At 52.3% G+C, this 22818-nt stretch overlaps 1 protein-coding gene across 4 annotated transcripts in view; it reads left to right on the top strand.

The window, feature by feature from the left end:
* Nucleotides 1–886: 886 nt before the first annotated feature.
* SH3BP4 (SH3 domain binding protein 4) overlaps nt 887–22818 on the top strand; it is a 42340-nt gene continuing 20408 nt past the window's right edge. The window contains exon 1 of one of the 4 annotated variants that reach the window (XM_054069757.1): nt 887–925. The gene's annotated coding sequence lies outside the window, so the exon portion shown is untranslated. Of the gene's footprint in view, nt 926–8235; nt 8512–9933; nt 10673–22818 lie in introns of those variants that run through there. The other 3 variants (XM_054069756.1, XM_054069758.1, XM_054069759.1) reach the window with 3 other exon arrangements.

Below are 22818 nucleotides of genomic sequence, written 5' to 3' on the forward strand. Positions count from 1 at the left end.
TTGCACCCCTTTCCCCACAGCTCTGCCCCTCACAGACCCCCTCACACCCCATTGCAGCCCTTTCCCCACAGCTCTGCCCCTCACACAAAGACCCCCTCACACCCCATTGCACCCCTTTCCCCACAGCTCTGCCCCTCACACAGACCCCCTCACACCCCACCGCACCCCTTTCCCCACAGCTCTGCCCCTCACAGACCCTCACACCCCACTGCACCCCTTTCCCCACAGCTCTGCCCCTCACAGACCCTCACACCCCACTGCACCCCTTTCACCCCAGCTCTGCCCCTCACAGACCCTCACACCCCATCGCACCCCTTTCCCCACAGCTCTGCCCCTCACACAGACCCTCACACCCCATCACACCCTTTTCCCCATAGCTCTGCCCCTCACAGACCCCCTCACCCCATTGCACCCCTTCACCCCAGCTCTGCCCCTCACACAGACCCTCACACCCCATTGCACCCCTTTCCCCATAGCTCTGCCCCTCACACACAGACCCTCACACCCCAACGCACCCCTTTCCCCACAGCTCTGCCCCTCACAGACCCTCACACCCCAATGCACTCCTTTCACCACAGCTCTGCCCCTCACAGACCCCCTCACACCCCATCGCACCCCTTTCCCCACAGCTCTGCCCCTCACAGACCCTCACACCCCAATGCACTCCTTTCACCACAGCTCTGCCCCTCACAGACCCCCTCACACCCCATCGCACCCCTTTCCCCACAGCTCTGCCCCTCACAGACCCCCTCACCCCATTGCACCCCTTTCCCCACAGCTCTGCCCCCTCACACACAGACCCCCTCACACCCCATAGCACGCCCCCCGCCCCTCCCCGCTGGCCCCGCCCCCGCCCCGCCCCGTGACGTCAGCGGTGGGCGTGTCACGCGGCGGGCGCGGAGCGGCGGTGCGGTGGCGGAGGAGGGTGAGCCATGGGCGCGGGGAGCGGAGCGCGCGGCGCTCCCGGACACGGGGGAAAAGCGGCGGCGGCGGTGTCCGGGCGCGGCGGGGCGGGAGGCGGCTCCGCGACCATGGGCGTGCGGCGAGCGCGGGGCGTGCAGCGCTGGGCGAGGGGGCGGCGGTGCGTGTGCGAGTCGGAGCGCGTGTGCAACGCCGGGAAAGTGTGCGGTGTCGTGCGAGTGTGCACTGCCGTGCCGGGTGGGCGTGCAACGGCAAGCGAGTGTGCGGGGCAGTGCTGGATGAGTGTGCAACGCTGGGCAAGTTCACAATGCAATGCTGGATGAGTGTGCAATGCCCAGCGAGTGTGCGGTGCAACGCTGGATGAGTGTGCAACACCAAGCAAGTGTGCAACACCAGGCAAGTGTGTGATGCAGTACTGGATGAGTGTGCAATGCTGGGCAAGTATGCAACACCAAGCAAGTGTGCAATGCAATGCTGGATGAGTGTGCAACGCTGAGCAAGTGTGCAAAGCCAAGCAAGTGTGCGATGCAATGCTGGATGAGTGTGCAACGCTGAGCAAGTGTGCAAAGCCAAGCAAGTGTGCGATGCAATGCTGGATGAGTGTGCAATGCCCAGCGAGTGTGCAGTTCAATGCTGGGTGTGTGTGCAATGCTGAGCAAGTGTGCATCGCCAAGCAAGTGTGCAATGCAATGCTGGATGAGTGTGCAATGCCAAGTGAGTGTGCAATGCAATGCCCAGCGAGTGTGCAATTCAATGCTGGGTGTGTGTGCAATGCTGAGCAAGTGTGCATCGCCAAGCAAGTGTGCAATGCAATGCTGGATGAGTGTGCAATGCCAAGCGAGTGTGCAATGCAATGCCCAGCGAGTGTGCAATGCAATTCTGAATGAGTGTGCAACACTGGGCAAGTGTGCCATGCCAAGCGAGTGTGCAATGCAATGCTGGGGGTGTGTGCAACACTGGGCAATTGTGCAACGCCAAGTGTGTGTGCAGTGCAGCATTGGGAGAGTGTGCAATGCTGCGAGTGCAACGATGGGCGTGCAGCGCTGGAAAAGTTGGCAACACAGTGCCGTGCAGTTGTGTGTGTGTGCAAATCTGAACGCGTGTGCAATGCCGGACAAGCGTGCAGTGTCGTGCGAGCATGCAGTGCAGTGCCATATTTTTGTGCGGTGCCAGGCAAGTGTGCAATGCTGGGTAATTGTGCAACGTCGTATGAGTGTGCAATGCACCACTGGGTGTGCGTGCAGTGCCGTGCAGGTGTGCCACACGGCATCGGATGAGTGCAACGCCACGGAGTGTGAAATGCACACTGTGTGAGTGCCCTGTGCAACACCAGACAAGTGTGCAACGCTATGGGAGTGTGCCACACAGTGCACCATGGAATGGTTTAGGTTGGAAGGGATCCCAAAGCCCACCCAGTCCCACCCCTGCCATGGGCAGGGACACCTCCCACTGGATCAGGGGCTCCAAACCCCATCCAACCTGGCCTTAAACACCCCCAGGGATGGGGCAGCCCCCACTGCTCTGGGCAGCCTGTGCCTCACCTCCCTCGCAGGGGAAACATTTCTGCCCAAGATCTCATCTCAATCTCCCCTCTTTCAGCTGAAAACCATTCCCGCTCATCCTGTCGCTACGCTCCCTGATGGAGAGCCCCTTCCCAGCCTTCCGGGGCCCGCAGGTGCCCGCTGCCCTGCTCCCGCTGCCCCGCCGAGATGTCCTCTGCCTGGAGCGTGGTGAGCTTTTGGGGTGCTCCCAGCTCCCCGCCTGTTGTCCCCCAGGTCCTGCTGGCACTGGCCGGAGGGGACAGGGATGAGAGGAGCCACGTCGTGGAGTTGGTCCCCAGCTGAGATGTTGTCGGGCGCTTTGCGCGCGGCGGTGGGACGGGGTGTACTCCAGGGACTCTGCGCAAGCGTTTCCTGACGGGCCTGACCCGTAGGCTTGCTGCGATGCCTTCCAGCTGAGGCCGGGCTGGCTTTCCTTCCCTTTCTGACCTCATCGTGGGCTGTTCCTGAGCACTTCAGGGCTTTTTTTTAACAGCATTTCGCCGGCTGTGCCTGGCGTTCGTTTCCCAGCAGGGTTTGCCCGGTCGGGGCTGGTGGAGGCGGTGGGGTTGCTGCCCCGTTTCCTCCTCGCTGCCTGCCCGCCGGAGGTTGGTTCGCACGCAGGGTCTGCTCTTCTGGAGTTGTTTCACAGCCGTTGTTGCAGCAGGGTTGGTCGCAGGGGGGCATCCGGCAGGAGAGATGGACTCGTGGACAACGTTCCCGTTGGGTTCAGGTATTGGGGTGCCCATTCGAGGCCAACAGTGCCGCAGGTGGTTCTTGGGGGACTGCTGGCTGTAAAGGTGTTTGGGAGTAAACATTTTGACTGCCAGAGCAGCCCTGCGTTACTTTTATTCCAAGCAACTTCAGTGCAGCGGGTGATGGTGATGCGATTCCGTGCCTCTGCCCTAGGGAAGCTGCCTGGCATCGATGTCTGCTGTGGACCCAGAGGTGTAAAGGGGTCTGGGGTGCAAAAGCACGCAAATGCCTGGCGCAGCATCCGTGCCCTTCCCTGAGGATGCGGGTGTACCGCCTTTCGCTCCCCCGCAGCCAGCCCTTCCTCGCTAACACCCCCGAAGATTTGCAATAATTAAGTTGCGGGTGTTCATGAGCCGCTTGGGTGGATGGTGGAGGGGGATGTGCGTCGTGTTGACATCTGAGTCGAGGTAGCGAAACGTCTTCCTCCACTCTGGAAGAAGGACTTAACTTCTATTTCCTGGTGCCTAACTGCGGCAACGAGATGCTTAGATTTGCTTAAAAACAACAACAACAAAAAAACCTGATACTGAAAATGATGTCCTCCTGGCTTGTCTTGAAATTATGAGTATTTGCTACTCGTCTTGGCTCTTGCTTCCATCTGGCAGCGTCGATACCGGACCCTGCACGGGTGCTCTCACGCAAACATCACCAGTAGCATCTTTTCTCACTTTTTATCACTCCTTTCCTTTCCTTTCCTTTCCTTTCCTTTCCTTTCCTTTCCTTTCCTTTCCTTTCCTTTCCTTTCCTTTCCTTTCCTTTCCTTTCCTTTCCTTTCCTTTCCTTTCCTTTCCTTTCCTTTCCTTTCCTTTCCTTTCCTTTCCTTTCCTTTCCTTTCCTTTCCTTTCCTTTCCTTTCCTTTCCTTTCCTTTCCTTTCCTTTCCTCTTTTCCCTCTCCTCCCTCTCCTCTCCTCTCCTCTCCTCTCCTCTCCTCTCCTCTCCTCTCCTCTCCTCTCCTCTCCTCTCCTCTCCTCTCCTCTCCTCTTCTTCTCTTTTCTCTCCTTTTCTTTCCTTTTCTTTTCTCTCCTTTTCTTCTCTTTTCTCTCCTTTTCTTTCCTTTTCTTTCCTTTTCTTCCCTTTTCTTTCCTTTTCTTTCCTTTTCTTTTCTCTCCTTTTCTCTCCTTTTTTCTCTTTTCTCTCCTTTTCTCTCCTTTTTTTCTCTTTTCTTTCCTTTTCTTTTCTCTCCTTTTCTTCTCTTTTCTCTCCTTTTCTCTCCTTTTTTTCTCTTTTCTCTCCTTTTCTTTTCTCTCCTTTTCTCTCCTTCTTTTCTCTTTTCTCTCCTTTTCTCTCCTTTTCTCTCCTTTTTTTCTCTTTTCTCTCCTTTTCTCTCCTTTTTTCCCCTTTTCTCTCCTTTTCTTCTCTTTCCCATGCCCTTTCCAGCAGTTAGACACTTGCTGAGGGTTACTGGGCTCTTCCTACCACGAGCTTTAACCCCCTGGCCATGAGCAGCGAGACGATGCGGTCACCCGCAGTGCTCACTGGTGCCCTACGCCGTGGACCCGCAGCCTCTGCTGAGGGCATGTGGGGATTTTTTTTGCCGGCAAAGATGCCAGCTTTCCATATATATATTCCAAAAAAACTCCATTCGGGCCTTGGAAGAGTGCGTGCTTTTCCAAAATAGCAGCGTCGTTGCTTTTAATCAAATAAAAGCTGAGCAGCGTGGTGCTGCGCGGAGTGATTGCAGCCAGTGCTCGCCTCTGTGCTTGACATCCTAATTATGTTTTCATTTTAATGAGAGGAAAACTATTTGTGAAGCAAAATATTTATTTTAGCCTGGTGGGGTTGTTCAGAAGAGCTTGTATCTATGCTAAGGAGGTGGTTTCGACACTGCATTTTTTTCAAATGGGAAAAACATTTTAATACGGCGAGAAGCTTTTCATCATCTGTGCAAAGGGCAGCTGTGGGGGTTAGGATGTGAGGGGGAATTTGCATCCTCCTTACCCTTGTTTTCAAGAGGTCTGAAAGTTGCGTTGCCTTCTGGTTTGGTGGGTGGATTTCTGAGGGCAGCTGGAAGAGAAATGAATGCAAATCGCCTCGCCTCAGAGTCTCGCACCCTTCGGTTTGGCACCTGCCTTTTCTCGCCTTTCCCAAATTCATTCTGAAAGCACCTGAGCGTTGCAGACTGCCCTGGCGGCTCCCGGAGAGGTGCTGAGGGGGGTGAGATGGCTTGGAGGTTTGTTGTCCCTGCAAAGGACGTGCTTTGGGTTGGCAGAGCTGGCTGTGATGCTGCTCAGCCGAGGCTGGTCTGTGCTGGGTGTGTGGGCGCCCAGCGGCATCCTGAAGGGATGTCCACGGCAGCAAAGGGGTGTCCGTGGTGGTGGAGGACTTTCTCAAGCGGAGGGCTGGGTATCTTCTTTGTATTGGCAACCTTGGAGGAGCTTTGTAGCCAAATCTTGGCTTCCTTAATGACCATGTTTGAAAGAGGGGGATCAGCCTGCTGGAAAATGTATTTGCGCTTATTAACTGGAATATATACCTTGCATATGTATAGCGAAGGGTTCTTCAGTGCCTCACCTTGCAGGGCTTTCAGTCTGGTTTGAGCTTAAAGGTTGCTCAGGTTGGACCTCCCGGAGGTGATGGTACGGGGCGAATATCGGGTTTATAGGGGGTACCATCAGGCATGCGTCGCTCTGCATGCCGAAGGGACAGCTTGCTCCTTGCGTTGGCACCCCACACCCCGTGCCAGGCTGGTGCGTTCCTTGCAGTGGGATTTAAGGTATCCTCGTGAGGGACAGCCTGGGGTGGGAGAGGACGGATGCAGGAAGGCGTTAATTGAGGGCAAGGTGCGGCTGCAAAGCTGGGTGCTGCCTGGGGTGCCCTGCCCTCTGGACAGTATCTCGCTGTGGTGCAGGAGGCATCTCCACTGTCAGCACCATTCAGGCTGCTCCCTAAAATTTGCAGAATGAGGTTTTATCTTGAAACGGCACAAAACAAGCCCCCCGTTGTTTCAGTCGAGCCCTGAGCTCCGACGTTAGGGCACACTCCCGGTCCCTGCGTGAGCAGGGGATGCTTCGCTTTCGCTGCCGGAGCTGCATCCGCTTGCTTCTTGCAAGCACGGCACAAACAATCCCTGCGTTACCCCTGCCAAGGGGCCAGCGTTTGGGGACAGGGCTGTCATTGTTAGAGGACGTCAAAAGCACCGTGCCAGCCTTGGCTGGGGCAGCGAGCACGTGGACCTCTTGGAGCTGGTGCAGGGGAAAACCTGCCGCCCGCCACAGGGATGTGACTTGGAAGCAAACCCCAGAGGGGCAGTGAAACCCTGGGGGGGAGCAGCAGAAGGGATGCTCCCTGCGGACATGATTGGTCCGATTTCCCTCCCTGCGGGGTTGATGCGGGGATGCAAGGACAGCCTTGCTTCTTAATTACAGAGCTGCAGGGTTTATTAAATTCAAAAGTGCGAATTGCAGCCTGAGCTCCCTTTATAGCCATAAATAATGTTTATTTTGTGAAAATGAAAAGGGAGAAAGTACTTGCAGGACCTGTAGCTTGAGCTGATGGGAGCAGGTCCTCCAGTGGGCACACACGTGTCCTGACAAGCCCTTTTCCTTCCACCAAAGACAGCCTTGGCTTTCTAAACGAGGTGGGGAGACTTGCTCCCAGCAGGTGAGAAGGCAGCATCTGGTTTCCATTGAATGCTCAACTGATGTCCCAGTTCCAGTAACACCAAAACCATCCATAGAGCCACGCTGAGGGGTAGTTTTGAGGCTGCCTGTGGCATCTGCCCCCTCTCACGGTCCTCACTGCAGTCTGGGGTCCTTAATTTCTCCCGGTGGCCCTCGGAGTCAAATGGTTTCAGTATATTTCTGCTGCTCCCTTGGGCTCGTAAAGAAAGGTGTGGGAGTACGGAAAGAGACGTATACCGATGGCTCACAGGAAAACAGGAAAATGAAGGAGTGCGTTAAGTCCTTGTGCTGGGCAGTTTGCAGGTGCAGCAGGCAGCGACACTCCCCTGTGCGTGTCGATGGTGTTTCCAGGGTAAAGTCAGTTTTTGATGGGTCAAAGAGCTGACCCTAACTCTTCCAACTCTCTTTCATCCCGTCCCTAGGTTGGCATTTTTTACCTCTGCGAGGAAAGCTGACACTTTGAGTGGGTTGCATGTTTTTTGAGGAAGCCACAGGTGTCCCACAAGCAGCATCTACTGCCTTTAATCCCATTTTTGGGTGGAGATTTAGCACTGTCTATGGACTGGACAGTCTGCTGCTCCTCCATTGCAAACCCTTTGGCTGGTCCCACCGTGATCCATGCGAAATATTTCCATTTTTAACCTGCTGACTTCATATGGATTTGTGCAAGATTTTATTTACGGTGCTGAGAGGGAGCTCCTTCCCAGCGGGCATATCAACAGGCTGCTGGGGAGCGTAATGCTTTCATTGCTGATAGAAGAAAACAAATTGCAAGTCCTAGGGCTAAATGTTCCCGCGTGCTCCTACGCGAATCCGTGCTCCTGCCCCGCCTGCGCGAGCTGTTGCATCAGCAGGAAGGCAGCGCACATTGCATCCCGTCTCCTCTTCACCGGCGACGGCTGGGCTGACGCACACCGGCTGCAGGTGATGGATGTGCGAGCAACTTCGTAGCCTCAAACCTGTATATATTGAAATTCAAAGGTGGAAGGTGGCTGAGTCATTTTGTTTTTCAGTCTCTTCTGTCTTTCTCCGTCACCCTGCTCCTTTAGTGCAGACTGGAGGGGTGGCAGTGCGCGTTCGGTTCGCAGTGCTGTTGAATGGTGGTGGGGAAGCTGCACTAATAAAATAATATTAATTATAGTAATAGTAGCAGTGTAAAAGCCTTTCCTTTTCACAGTTCTCTGCAGGCTCCGAAGTAATTTCCTTTGCCCCCTCCTCCTGCCCCGCGGGAGGGTTGCCCTGGGGAGTATCCCATCGTCTTCAGGAGGGGAGATCGCTGCGGTGAAGTCAAACCAGATGTTTTCTAGCTGACTCCAGAAAGCGCCCTTTCAACACAGCAAAGAAAGGCGGCTGCGGTATGTAGACTTTAGGCTGGGTTGTTCGTCCCGTGCTGCAAACAAGCCTCACGCAAAGCTCTGGCTTCTCTCTCCCCGGTTTATTCTCCAGGATCGAATCCATCAGCCGCCCTTCTCCCCTCGTGCCCAGCCAGCCGGACCGCGCCGCTGCTATAAAGTGCTTTAGGTCATCTTTTAGGGGGAAGGCATTTGCGTGGTGTGTGGCCTTGTTTGAACAACGCCGGCTGTTTCCTTAGGAACAGAAGAGGCTTTTTTGGAGTTGAACAATAGTGCGTCCGCGGCTCAGGCGGTGGAGAACAGCAAAGCAGGAGATGTTTTACGGTCAGTGCTGCCGCTAGCTTGCCAGTGAGCTCAGCCGGGGCTTCTTCCCCGTTGTGATGGTCCTCGGGGATGGTGGCCTTGCGTTGCGCCAGCGAGATGTTGGGGCTGGGAGGGGAGCACAGGGCATGTTCCGTTGAGTTAGAGGGGGTTGAATTCAGAATGCGTCCTCAGATGGGTTTGGTTGGACCTCTTGGCTGCAGATCGGTCTCTGTGCAGGTGTGGATTTGGCAGGCACCAGGGCTGCCTGGAGCACCTGTTGGGAGAAGATACTTGAGTTGTCCATCTAGGAGACACCTACACCAGGTAAAAGGTTGAGGAAGGGAGCAAGAAGGGCAGGAATTTGAATAACCAGTGCAGCGGTGACACGGGGAATTGGGACTTAAGTCTCGGAAGTCTTGCCTGCCTCTGGGCATAAAAATAACCTGTCTGAGCTCAGGTCGATCGTTGCAGAAGATGTTAAAACTTTAACTCCTGTGTTATTCTCTGCTGCCGTACCGCCGTTTTCATTCGCATCCGTTCCCAGAGCAGCCGGGGAGGACGCCGGGTCCCGCAGCGCAAGGGCTACAGCAGCTATAATTAAACAAAGAGAAACTTCTTATTTTTTTGTAGCTGATCCAGCTTCCGGAAAATGGCAGCGAGCTGAAGGGAGGGAAACAAAACAAGCCTTCGCCCCGCCAGAAAAAGCGTCCTCACCTCTGTGGCATTTCCTTGCTTTCTTTCCCCCCTCGCCAGCCTCCCTCCCCAGCCCCTCACGTCCTGGCTGCCTCATTGAAAACCTGCCATGAGATTAGCTGTGCCGGGGTGGGGTTCCTCTCCGCAGGCATGAGAAGCGTTTCCCAGTCGGCAGTGTGCATGGAAACCGAGCCTTGGAAATGGCTCTTCTGTCTCCTCCGAGCACTGTGCCTCCTGACCCAATCCCCTCCACACTTTTCTTTACCCCCTTTGCTCCCCAAACCCATCAGTAGCATCTTTTTCTGTCCGTGTGGCTGCACCTTTGGTGCCGTTCGAACTCTTAAAAGTCTGTAAGAAAACATAAGGAATAGTTCCTAATGCGCATGGCCTGGGAGCAACCGATTCCTTGCAATTCATCAGACTTAGTGCTGCAGAAAAAAAGAGATGGGAGTTGCATCCCACAAAAAGAGGAGATGGAGGGTGCATCCTGCAAAAAGAGGAGGTGGGAGTGCATCCCGCAAAAGAGTAGGAAATTAGGAGGATGCGAAAAAGGAGGAGGTAGGGAGGTGTGTCCCACAAAAGAGGAGGTGGGGGGTACGTCCCTCAAAAGAGGAGGGTATGGAGGGGTACATCCCACAAAAAGAGGAGGAGGTGGGGGATGCATCCCACAAAAGAGGAGGAGGTAGCGGCACGTGTCCCGCGGAAGAGGAGGAGGAGGTGTGGGGGTGTGTGCCACAAAAGAGGAGGAGATGGGAGGAAGCATCCCGCAAAAGAGAGGAGGAGATGGGAGGACGTGTCCCACAAAAAAAAGGAGGAGATGTGGTGTGCATCCCACAATTTGTCTTCCCGAGCGCTGGCTCCTCCTTGCCTGTGGAGACTGTCATCTGCAGATGTATCGGAGCAGCCTCCACCCAACTGGTACCTCTGTAGGCACTCATCACCCGTTTGCTGTGACCGAGGGGGACAGGAGGCTTCAGGGCAAAGGGGATGACTGTGCGGGGTCCCCACCAACGCCTTGGGTTGGGTTTGAGGAGGTTCCTTTTGGTTTCTGTTGGTTTTTGTTTCTTAATTCCAACCTCCCGGTACGTGGCAGCCATCCTCCTTGTTGGGGAGCGGAACGGCAGCGGCCACAAAGCAAGCCTTTCTCTTGGCCTCGGCGAGCTTTTTACTGGGTTATCTCTGGGCAAGGGCCATGGACAGACAAAGTGTTTACTGTCCCTGGGAGATGGCGATTACCTCGTCAGCAAAACAGAGCTCCTGCTGCTGGCTCTGGCCTTGACCAGCTTATCGCCCGGAGAGTTACGGGCAGCACTGCTCGCTTCCCGAAGTTTATCGCTTCTGCTTCGTGCTGGACCGGGGGAAAGATGCTCTGGGTTTAGGACATCAGCGTGGTGGGTCTGATCCCCTGCATCCACCGGCTACAGCCATGCCTGGATCTTCTCCGTGTGGAGTCTGTCCTGCTCAGCTAGGAGGTGAAAAATAGGCAAAGGTTTGGAGGGTTTCTGGGGTCTGGGGTGTTTGTTTGGGTTTTTTTTTCCTGTAAGCTGCTTGCAGTCGGCAGACGCTGCTGGGAAACAGCGTAGTGCCATCAGTAAGTGCATCCAAGTAATTTTTCCCGTCTCTCCTGCTGCTCCCAAGGTGTGGCCTGTGCTCCCTGGAGAGAGTTGGAGCTGCTCCGGAGCGGCGCACCTGAAAATTAATCGCTGGTGAAAAACGCTTTAATTAACTCAATTAGCCAGACAGTCCATCTGGACTCTTGCAGCGCCTGGTGAGATCCCGTGAAACAAGGTCACAACTCCAGCCCGGTGATGGGGAGGGGCGCACACCAACTCATTCATTTCCCTGAACAACATGCTGTGGTCTCCAGCGCATCCCTGCTCTTGGATCCGTAGGGAATGCGAGGTGTTTTACCAGGAGGTGCCTAAAAATTGTGTGTTGAAATTGAGCCCAATTTCAACATCCCAAATGCTTTTGGGCGAGCAGGGCTTGCTGGTTTTTGTTCTCCTGTGTGATGTTTAGCTCCTTCCCGTGCCGCAGGACAGCCTTGCGGCTCTGCGGAGGTGCCTGTCCAGCAGCTGGTGCCTCTCCAACTCCCGCTCTGCCTATTAATAGGAGCTATTAAAACGTTCACCAAATCCAGGATGCAGGACATGACCGGGCATGGAAACAGTGAGCAAAAAAAAAAAGGCTTTAGCCCAGCGCGCTGTTTGAGCAGAGGAATGCAGAGCCTTGCGGTGGGGATTTGGGGAGGGCGAGTGTTTAACCCCCTCTCTGCAGCTGCCCTGTCTGTCCCGGCTGTACCTCCCCGTGTTGACCCCTGTTGTTACACCCTCACCTCACACACATCCTGGGGGAGAGTCGCTTGCTGTCCTGCTGCTGGTTTTCCTTCTGCCTGGCTGTGATGTGGAACCCCAGCACAGGCAGGCAGAGATCCATTCTTCAGTTTTCGGGGAGGGATGCTTGTCCTGAAGGGTTTGGGAACCAGCAGATAATGCGGGGGGGAAACTGAGGCACAGAGCATCAGTGTTGCCTGGGTTGGTGCAATCAGAGGGTTGAACCGTGGTCTCTGCAGTCGTAGTACCTGTGCCTCAACAAATGCGTTCTAAAATCACTTCAAAAGTGCATTTGGGGGTGAAAAATAATAAATTGCTGTGTCCAGGTTGCCCTGCAGTCAGGCAGGATAAAAGGAATAAAAATATTTGCAGTTCGGCCTAATTTTTAAGGGATTGTAACCGGAAAGTGGTGATGTTGGTGTTGCATCAGATGTTCCCCTCGTTTGGAGGGTGAAGGGAAGGCATTTTCCTTTGGGAAAGGGCAGGTGGTTCCTGGCTTAAGGCTGCTTTAAGGCAATTCAGCTTGTGAAAGTCGGGCAGAAGGTAATTCCGTGCTGGCAGGCAGAGTTGATGCTGCCCACGCTGTCGCTGCTGCGATGTTTGCGTGCAGAGCATCTTCCTTTGGGCTGAGCATCCTTTGCGCAGAGCTGCAGGATCCCACCGGGATGGTCTGCATCAGAAAACGCCCTGAGTTGGAAGGGACCCACAAGGATCATTGAGTCCAAGTCTTGTCCCGGCACAGAACAACCCCAACATTTACACCGTGTCCCGGAGGCCATTGTCCAAATGCTTCTTGAATACTGTCAGGCTCCGCACCGTGACTGCTCCCCTGGGGAGCCGTTCCAGCGCTCCACCACCCTCTGGGTGAAGAACCTTTTGCTAATGTCCAACCTAAACATCCCCTGGCACAGCTTCCTGCCATTCCCTCCCGGGGAGATCCCAGCACATCCCGGATCCCAAACAATGCAAAGGCAGAGAGGTCTGAGCTTCAGCCTCATTTCTTTCTCTGTCTGTGGGAGGGATCTGTGGGAATCACTTGGACCCGGAGGTCTAAGCCTAACCATGATAATTCCTGCACAGTGTTGCAGATGCTTCTTCCTCCCTTTAGGTATAAAATCTTCACCCCTCTTGCCGCACAGAAACCGTGAGTAATGTTAGAGAAATTTGGGATGAAGCCCAGCAGGCGATTGGATATCCGGCTGAGCACATCTCTGACTGCTGAACGAAAAGCTCCCAAATAAATAATGCAGCAGAAGAAACAGCAGATTTTGAAGGACTCTGTTTTATGTTGGTGCTGTGTTTTATCTCTCTTAAAACTTCAGTCTGCAAAACTTGGAAATGGCTTTTTTTATCACCTCGGTATATTTGGTTTGTGCTGAAGTACCAACACCGCAGTTGTCCCGTTAAAAACAAAGCTGATGAAAAACTAAATTTTAAAGTAGTAATAATAATAATGCCAGCTGTCTTGTGAACTCACACGCTGTGTTTTGGTTGATAGTCTTCACGTGTACTCTGAAAGCTGTAAATGTTGTTTACTGGCATCGTGCATGGATAAAAAGCTGGATTCAGCATAGAAGTGGAGAACTGAGAGGCTGAAATGCCCGTGGATGTTGTTCTCAGTAGCGATGAGTGGTGTCAGCTGTCTTTCTTTTGGTTTCCTTTTCTCCTTCTGGACAGTGCCAAAAAAGTTTCCACTTCTTTGCTGTTGTTTGAGCATTCATGTTGTTCGTCTAAATTTAAACCCGTCCTAGTGCGTCAGCTGTGCCTGGGATTTCACTGCTTTCATGTGTCACTTCAAGCAAGTTGTAATTAAAAAAGAAGTCCATCTGCATTGGTTTGATATTTAGGCTCTCTTTTCTCATCAAGAGCCTGTCCGATTCTGGCCTGGCTCTTTGACAGCGTAGTCCTGCAGGCTGCATGTGGACATCAGCTATCTGCTCTGGAGAGCATCCCTCAGCTCCTGGGAAGCTCTTGCTGCCTCCTCTGCTTGTCCTTGCAGAGCTCCCCCATCATCAGCACCAAGGTCTGCTGCTCTTCTGGATGTGGGTGACATTGAGGTTTGGAAGAGGTTGGTCCTACAGGACAGAAAATGTGGGGTGTTGCTGTTGAAGGTTGCTGAGAAAAGGAGGTGTTTTCTTAGGTGAGATGGTAAAGATGGCCATGGATGGTGCCTTGGCACGTTGGTTATACCTGGAATTGTCTTCTCTAGCCAAGAACCTACCACTTGTAGATCCCAACCCTCACTTTAGGTGTGGAGCCAGCCTAAAATACACGCATGGGCTGATTTAGCAAAGCAGCCTTGAAGCAGAGCCAGTGGTGGAATTGAAGTTTCTTCCCATAGAAATCAATAATCAGAGCAGGTTCTTTGCTGCACATGGCCAACGTTCAGCTGACCCAAGGCATTTAACCTGATTTTAGTCCTTACTTTCTAAAATGAGGCATTATTTTAGAGACTGGGCAAGCTCTGGTCTTTTCTGTATGCCCCTGGATGGCTGTCAGCAACCGCTTTGTCTTTTTTTCCTCTAACATGGACACCTTTTGTGTTGGCCTAAGACGACTCCATGCCACAACTGATAACGGGTCACCCCTAATTCGAGCTGCAGTAATCCAGTATTTGGTGGTGTGGTCTGTTGTGGTCTGTTACCACAGAAAGCTCAGTGGGGAGGAATGGAGCACCCAGCTCTTGGGTTCGAACAGATAGGCAACGAGGTTCCTCAGGACCTCACGTCTTGGGCTTGAGAAGCGAGGGCAGGTGCGGCTTACAGCCTCACGTGGGGCTGACTTTGGAGACAGCGTAAAAGGAATAACTTGTCTTTTGGAAATATTCCCTCTGTGATGTCTTAGAGTTGCCACTTTTTAGAGGACGCTCGTGTCAAGGTGCATCACTGTGGTTTGATGTACACGCAGGAGGGTGTTTTGTGCTTGCAAGAATTGCAGTGCTGAAAGTTGTAGGAACTGATTCCACTCAACCACAAAAGCTCTGCTTTAGGCAGGGGAAAAAAAAAAATCTTCCATGACTCTAAGATGGCTTTCAGGTGTCATTTTAATTTTGCCTGTATTCTAACGCTGCAAAGACCACGTCCGAGTTGCAACTCTGCTTCGTCCATCAACAAGAGCAATTTTGAACAAAGGCGAGATTTTGCCAAATTTATGCCAATGACTGTTTCTGTTCCCAAGCATCTTGCTGAAGAAAGGCATCTTTCCCCTAAAAGGCTCACTGTTTTTTGTAGAATCATGGAATCATTTGGCTGTAAAAGACCTTTGAGATCGAGTCCAACTGTACCTGTCCACTACTAAACCATATCTCTGAGCTCTTTGTCCACCTGTCTTTTAAATATCTCCAGGAATGGTGACTCAACCACCTCCCTGGGCAGCCTCTGCCAGTGCCTGAGAAACCTCTCAGTAAAGAAATTTTTCCTGGTACCCGGTGTAAACCTTTCCTGGTACAACTTGAGGCCGTTCCCTCTCATCCTATCACTTGTTACTTGGGAGAAGAGACCGGCATCCACCTCACTACAACCTCCTTTCAGGCAGTTGCAGACAGCGATGAGGTCTCCCCTCAGCCTCCTCCAGGCTAAACAACCCCAGGTCCCTCATCTGCTCCTCATAACCCTTGTTCTCCAGCCCCTTCCCCAGCTCCGTCGCCTTTCTCTGGACACGCTCCAGTCCCTCAATGTCCTTCTTGGAGTGAGGGGTCCAAAACTGAACCCAGGATTCAAGGTGTGGCCTCGCCAGTGCTGAGTACAGTGGGAAGCGCAGAGGAGCAGCACGTCTTTGGCGTCGCACATGGTGGAGGCTGCGGAGAATGGAGCTGGGCTCGCATTTCGTGCATCAATTTCGAGAGTGTCCAGACAAGGGCCACATGCATTTTTAACTGACGTAAAACTAAACAGTTCAAAGTGCGTAGCTTTGTTTGCAGGTAATCCCTTCCAATAAAGACTTAGATCTTAAAATGATGAAATCTGTTTCTTATCAGCCATCTGACCCACGATGATGGGATTGAGCAGCTTTTAACCTGGCGAGACCGAAACAACAAACTCTGAAGAACAGACAGATGGAGTGGGTGGTGTTATTTGGGGTTTTTCCCTTCATGGCACTGTTGATGTTACGGAAAGCGCTTGGAGCCACTGCTTGGATTATATCTGGCATCCCTCACCCCCAGGTTGCATTCCTCGTAGTTAATTTGCAGGTTGCACGAAGCCTCCATGCAGTTTGACAGGCTTTCATTTCAGAGGTAACTAATGAAACAAGCAGGCATGGTGTTTGCTCTTGTGCTGCATAAACACTGGCCTGTTTTGGTTTATCTCAAACACCTTCCTGCCTGGCAGAGGCGGTGTCTGCACCTGGAAAGCTCATTCCGTTCAATTCTCACCTGTGGACAATCTCTAATCTAAATCAAGGCGAGGACTTTGCTGCTGAAAACCTCCTGAAATTAACCACATGGTCTTTTGTGCCGGTGTGATGAGTCTGGTGTTAAAAGCACCCTCTGAAGTGAAGGGTTTGCAGGTGAGATCAAATTGAAAGACCAGGGCTTTATGCGTCTCCTCTGGGCTGGAGGAGATGTGTCTCTTCATGTCTGCTTCTTGCTGCCCCCCTCCTGGATGGCATCGCCTAGGGGTTTGCTCTCCAGGTATCCTACTGCTGCTGGCGAGCTCGCCTTCTTTCCAACATGATTTTGTGAACCAGGGATTGGGTCAAACGTGGAACATCCCACCCATAGTCCAGTTTAACCGCATGTATTGCCTTCCTATGAGAAGACCATAAGCTCCAGGAAATGGTTAAGCTACTTACACCCAGGCATCGGTGGGGAACCTGGTTTGGAGGTATTTATCAAGGACAACTGCTTAAAAAAAAACCTTCATTTTTCGGGAAATTCGTTATAATGTGCTGATTGCATTTTTTTCTGCGTAACCTCAGGCTCATGATGGTTTTTGGGTCCCGTCAGCATTTTCAGTGTAGCTGAAGGTGTTGTGTAATCCACCAACAGATCAGTACCTGGGCTAATCAGCAAGGTGTGTAAGAACATTAAATCAAGGGTAAGCTTTTTGCACGAGCTTACCACTCAAATGAGTTCTTCGGTTTGATAATCCAAAGAAGTTTTGTTCATTAGTGAGAGAACCTGGCTGCTAGGTGGTGGCTGCTCGGTGTCCATGGGCGTGCTCAGGCAGCAAGCTGGGACCAAACCCCCTCTTTTTTCCCTCAAGCGGACCTCCTGACTGCGGTCCAAAGCAAGCCCAGCTGACCTTGGAATTGCAGCTGTGTCTTGGCTACCTGCTTACAAAGTCAACTACTGGGTGACCCGTGGGTGTCTGCTGCACGTCCATCCTGCCTGTTCCATCTGCATCTTGAACACAACACCCTCCTTTTACATGATGAGCAGGTCAAGTAAGTCCAGGCCACCAAGCAGGACCAATTTTTCAGCCTTTGACATTCTTTGTGTGAGGAAGTGGAATGTGGCGAAGAGAGTGGAGTACTCTTAGTGGAGCGCAGAGAGCGCTGCCTGGAGTTGGCTATGTGTTGGTTATAAGTTGGATCTAGCTTGGTCTCCTCACCCAGCAGTGCGAGTGACTTTCCCGTGCCTGCCCTTGTCTGGTCATGCTGGTGGGACTGGTTTCCCAACATTGCATCTGGGAACAAGGAGAGCTTGTGGCTCTGCGCATCGCACCTGCGATTCAGCTGAGAACTTCTTTCCATCAGACAAAGATTAAATTAGTGAAGGGTGATGGAGACAGGGCTCTGAAGTGTTGATGTGGTTAAAGCTCTGTTACCATCTCCACTTGGGGGAAGAACAGCTTTTCAAGAGTCGTGGCTTTGGCATTTGAAGTCCGAATTAGCATCTAAATTATCTAACTAAGGAGACGCTGCAGGGATTGTGGCCCTAAGAGTAACAGGATAGTGAGTTGCTCCAGGATTTTCTCAATGAAAGCCCTTTACCCATGCTTCAAGTTTTCATGGCCTTGGTTAATTTGGTATCTTAAGATACCAAACAAGTACCAAATGGGGTACCAAATGAGGGCTTTGGTGCCACTCCTCAAGGGCACCAGGTGTTGATGAGATGTTTCATATTTCCCTGAGATGTTTCTTATTTCCTCTCCTTTTGTTTTCTGTGGTAGCCCTTAGTCTGCTATTTATGGTTGTTGCCCTGAGATCTCATGAGGGTCCGTGAGGAGGCATCTCTTCCACCACAGCATTACACGGGGAGCAGAGCATGTGCTGATGATCTCCTGGTGTGGCCGCAGCATTGTGTCCACACAGTTCTTCCGTCAACCAAGAGTGTGCCACCAGCGGGCAGAGCAGGTGCTGGCAACAGCTGAAGAGCTTTGCCTGGCATCCCCGCTGCAAACCAGCTTGCACTGACGTGCGTGCCAGGGTGCAGACATGCCCTTAGATTAACCCAACGGTGAGCCTGTAGTGCTTAAAAAAGACAAGGAGAGATTTTCATCCTCTTCTAAGGCAGAGGATGATAACTATGAGACACAGACAGGATGTCTGTTGTCAGACAGGGCTATTTGCTCTTCAGAAGTGTCTTCCTCTGGTTGGTGGCTGGCTTGTGGCTCTCGAAATCTGGGTTTCATTTCTCCTCTGCCTCCAGTTGCCTGTGCAAGCTTGGTCGTTGCCTGATCTGGCTCAAATCTGAGTTCTCCTGGTTTGAAAGGTGCTCTGTACTTGGTTTTGGCTCTGAGCATCCCTTGGGAACAGTCTTGCTTCCTCTGTTGGCTGAACTGTTGGGCTCACAAAGGATTTGGGAGGGGCTGTTAGGGCTTGGATAAGGAAGATGCCCTCCTGGGCTCCTGTTCCCTGCAGGGGTTTTAAACTTGAGTTTGTGGCTTTTACATTTAACCCCTGGAAGCTCAGCACTGGATTCAGTTTGGGATTTTCATGCTTTTGTTGTTCCTCATGGGGACTTGGCTGGAACGAGCTCCTTGCCCTGGCAGAAGAGAATCCATCCACAGCCCCCTGTTAAAAAAACAAAGCACCTTTGGGACTGCACCACCTGAATTAGGAAGTGTTTTTTTTCTCTTGGAAGAACATTGAGTGGACAGTAGCGAGAGGGTGGATCGCAACTGAACTCTGCCTCTTCTGATGTGAGGGATAGTGGGCATCAGATGGAGCTGTTGAGAGCCTGTTCCTGATGGAGGTGGGTTTTCCACCACCTGGGCAGCAGATCCATGGAATTCCTTGCTGAATGATGTTGTGGAGGCAAAAATTGTACATGGATTCAAGGGAAGATGGAATAAGTCTTTCCCTGGACAAGAGATCCAGCTGAGGCTGCAAAATGGGCAAAGCATCTTGGTTAGGGTTGGTCTCCCTCTGAGACACTCTCCTTCGGTCTCATTCCTTCACTGTGAGATGTTTGGGCAGACTTTTATTTCATTATTAGTTTTGTGGAACAGAGAGGTCTATTCTTAGGGTGTGCCAGGAGGTACCCCGTGCTCTGTGCTGGAGCACCAAGCACTGTCCCACCGTAGGTGTCCCTCTGCCTTGTTTCGTTGGGGATGCCAGAGGGGGTCACCGGTTTTGCAGCCTGGGGTAGCCTTGAAGCCATAGAGGCTTTACTTTTACAACTTTACTTTCTTTCCCGCTATATCATCAGGACTCGCGTGCGTGTAATGGTTTTATTGCTGGGAAGCGTTGCTGTCAGGGAGTAGGACCTGGGCTCTCAGCCCAGGACGACACTTTTTATGGCCCCGTCAACGTCATGAGGATTCCTGCTGTGTGCGGTACTGCCAGCACCTTCCTACATTTGCAGACTCTTAATCTTTGTCACGCTGGTACCATTTTCAGTGATTTGGGGAAGGGGCTTTGAAGTTACTATGCATGCTTGGGGTGGTACCTGCATCTCCTGTGCCCTCCTCTGCCTTGGCAGTCCGTCAGTGCGTCGGTGCCGCTCTCTGCTTGCTGCCAAGGCATCCGGCTTTCCCCACCATGAGCAGCTCTCCGGTTGCACCCGACCCAGTCTTGCTGGCTTCTGCAGTGCTTTTTTTCCTGACTCGGTGGCTCGTTGCGTGCAACACGGGTGACCGGGATCAGTGGGTGGGTGCTGGGCTGGAGCCTCTGCTTGGCAGCAGCGGGAGGTCCTGCAGGGAAAGGTCCCTTCCCCCTTTGCTAAAGACACCGAGTCTATATTTGAGTTACTTGGAAGTGCTGCATATCCAACGGTACGTGTGCTCCAAAGTCGTTGCTATAAAAGGAGACTTTCCCCTCCTTCCTGCTTCCCTTGCGAAGGGTGACGTCCCCGTCAGGGAGGCTGTGACGGACACCAGGTCCCAGCAGGCACAGGCAACGCACGCTCGGCTGTAATTACATTTTGTTGTTCCTCTCTTCTATCCCTGCTCCATCAAAGCTGCCCTGCTTGGCTCCTCCTGGCCTGGCAGCAGGCTCGGCTGGCAGGAGCGGAGCCAAGCTTAAGCCTGCGGGCAGGATTTTTCCATAAGGCTTGGCAGCCGGCTCTGCTGCCGTGGTGGGTACAAGCAGGGTGCTGGGTACAAGCATCCCTGCCGCTTGCCATGCGGTCCAAAGCAAACCCCTGGGATAGAAAACTACCATGGAAGGGATGGGAGGTCCCAATATTTCCACGAGTCCCTTCTCGTTTGCTAGAAAAGGGACTACAATGACATGTCTTCTGTTCTGGTGCGTTGGCAGCTCCAAGGCTAGTTCCGGCATGTACGTGAGCTTGGGCCGATGTGCTCCTTCAGGTACACAGGGCTCGTGTTTTGTGTTGTCTTAAGGGGTGGTTTATGTTTGGTTGGGGTTTTTTTGTTTTGTTTTGGGGGTTTTCTTTTTGAAGATTAAAGCGTTGGCTTTGCAAACACGAGTGGTAAAGTAGGAGGAGGAGATAAGAGAAAGGCGACAAGGTCAGGAATCACTAGGGTGTGTGGCATCATACGTGCAGAATGCTTGAGCCAGGCTTCAGGAGGGAAAAAGCCAAAGGCAGTCAGCTCTTCCCCACCCATCTTCACCAGCAAGGCTCAAACTGCCTTACTGAAGAGGTCAGGATCATGGGGAGCAAGGCAATGTCTCCACGACAGAGGGGAGGGTAGAATAATCATCCCATTCTTCCCCCTAACCAAAATCCATTACTCTCTGCTGACACTCAACTAACATCAGATGTTTGGAGACCCGTGGAGGTCTCCCCTGGCCATCTCTGTGCTGCAGGGCATCTCCATGGTGTCCTGCAGTGGTTTTACTGGGCAAGACCAGTGGATGGGGCAAATGCCAGGCAGGAGGTGACTTGGTGGGGGTGATAGGATTATACAAGTCAGAATGGCCTTTGCCAGAGCTGCATGTGTCCTGGGAGGACGCTGGGCCGTGCTGCCCTCGTGACTGCGTGCAGCAAGTGATGGATACACTACGCAGCCGCTCATGGAAGTAGGGAGTGAGCCATGAACACATCTGGGACTGACCTCGGAGACGAGCTGGAAGAATGTCTGTCTGTCCACCTTCCTGCCATGGGCAGCTATAGGCCACCAGCAGTTTCAGAAGCTGTTCCAGTCTTGTAGGAGGCTGTAGAAGGCCTGGTTGGATCCATGCTGTTGTTACTAGTTTAGAGGATGTTGTGTTTTTCACCTGTGCTGGAAGATCTTTTAACAGAAGCATGGAAAAAGCAGGCAAATCTCTAGATGGTCATAACATTTTCTTCTGGGGGGAAAGTGTGTCGAGCAACTGAAGCTCAGTGGCCAAGGTTGTGTCATAGCATCGTCATGAGGAAGCTCTTGAAAGTGAATCATAAAATCATAGAATGGGTTGGAAGGGACCTTAAAGATCATCCAGTTCCAACCCCCCCGCCATGGACAGGGACATCTCGCTAGATCAGGCTTCCCAAGCCCCATCCAACCTGGCCTTGAGCACCTCCAGGGATGGGGCAGCCACAACTTCTCTTGGCAACCTGTGCCAGTGTCTCACCACTCTCTTGGTGAAGAAATTCTTCATGATGTCTAGTCTAAATCTGCCCCTCTCCAGTTTGTGAAGAATGTGCAGGACAAAACTAAGTTCCTAAATTAGACCATCTGCTAAATTTTGCAATTTTAGCCAAAAAAAAAAAGAGGCCCCAAATAGCCCTTTTTTGGAGGCCATTGAGCATTACAATGACTGAATCTGTCTTGTATTGGTGCTCCCAGGCACACGTGCTGGCACTCCCTGAGCCATCGCCTCCTTCATGGCTGGGATGTCCCCTGTGTGTTCCCAGGAGGAGCCTCATCTCTGGCTGTTTCCATGTTCTTGAGTTACTTCAGGTTTTGTGACTGTATTAAAAGCAATGTTTTCCGTAAATTTATTGTGTAGAAGGACTGTGCTCTGTGGGTAGCGCTTTGGCTCTGGGAAGTGAATTTCTACTACAAACAGTTAAATTCACTTGTATTTAGGCAAAGCTGACTGTTTTTAAAAGAAACCTCCAAAAACACTTGGGTGTTTGTAGGAGAGCCAAGAGAGGTTTTTCCTTCAGAGAAGGGAAAAGCAAATTAAGAGCCATTAGCAACAAGTGCCTGGAGTTGGTCTTGACTTTGGTGTGGGAAGAGGACGATGAGTGATTGATTAGAAGCTCTTTCTTCTCTTCCCACCTTCCCCTTTGTGGCCAAGAGTAGGTGGAAGGTTTCCCCTGAACTTACGCTATGAACTTAGGGCTTGGCAGGCTTTTTATGTGTTACCCAGAGAGGGCAGGCGAGCAGTTATGTCACTTATTGCAAGACTGACCTGTCTCGAGTCGTGGTGGCTCCTGTTCCTCATGCTTCTCATGGACACATGTGTGCCATGGTGGGATGGATCCTGCAGCTCCCTGGCTCGGATGAGCTCTGGGGCGAGCAGGGATGTGCGTCGGTCCTCCCCACCTCCCTTTGCTAGCGGAAAGTTCCGTGTACTGCCCGTCCTCTGGCTACGTGTGGAGGGACCTGGCTCCATCTCCAGCCCTGATGGTGCTTGGTACTTCCTGGCCCTACCAGCCCTCCCAGGTCTTATCAGCCCAAATTCTCAGCAGTCAGGGGTTTTCCATCATTGAGGCTTTTTTTGGAAGGGTTCTCTCCCACTTACACTGGGCTGCAGTCAGACCTTGTTGGAGAGTACCTCCGCTTGGCCAACAGCAGATCCTGTTTCACACCCTTGGGGTTTGCATTTTCAGGTATTCCCGTGTTTACATTGCATTTCTTTGCTCGTGGACACGGTGCTTATGCTACCAGTGAGTATTTTGCCAAGGACAGCTTTTCTCCACTAACCCTCTTCTGCATGGCAAGGGGTCTGTGCTACACCTTTGGTTTATAGTTTAGCGTCCAGGCAGAGGTGGATCCATACCATAATTCCATCAGGACGGTTT

This window comes from Cuculus canorus, chromosome 6 (genome assembly GCF_017976375.1).
Source record: "Cuculus canorus isolate bCucCan1 chromosome 6, bCucCan1.pri, whole genome shotgun sequence".
NCBI classification, from domain to species: domain Eukaryota; kingdom Metazoa; phylum Chordata; class Aves; order Cuculiformes; family Cuculidae; genus Cuculus; species Cuculus canorus.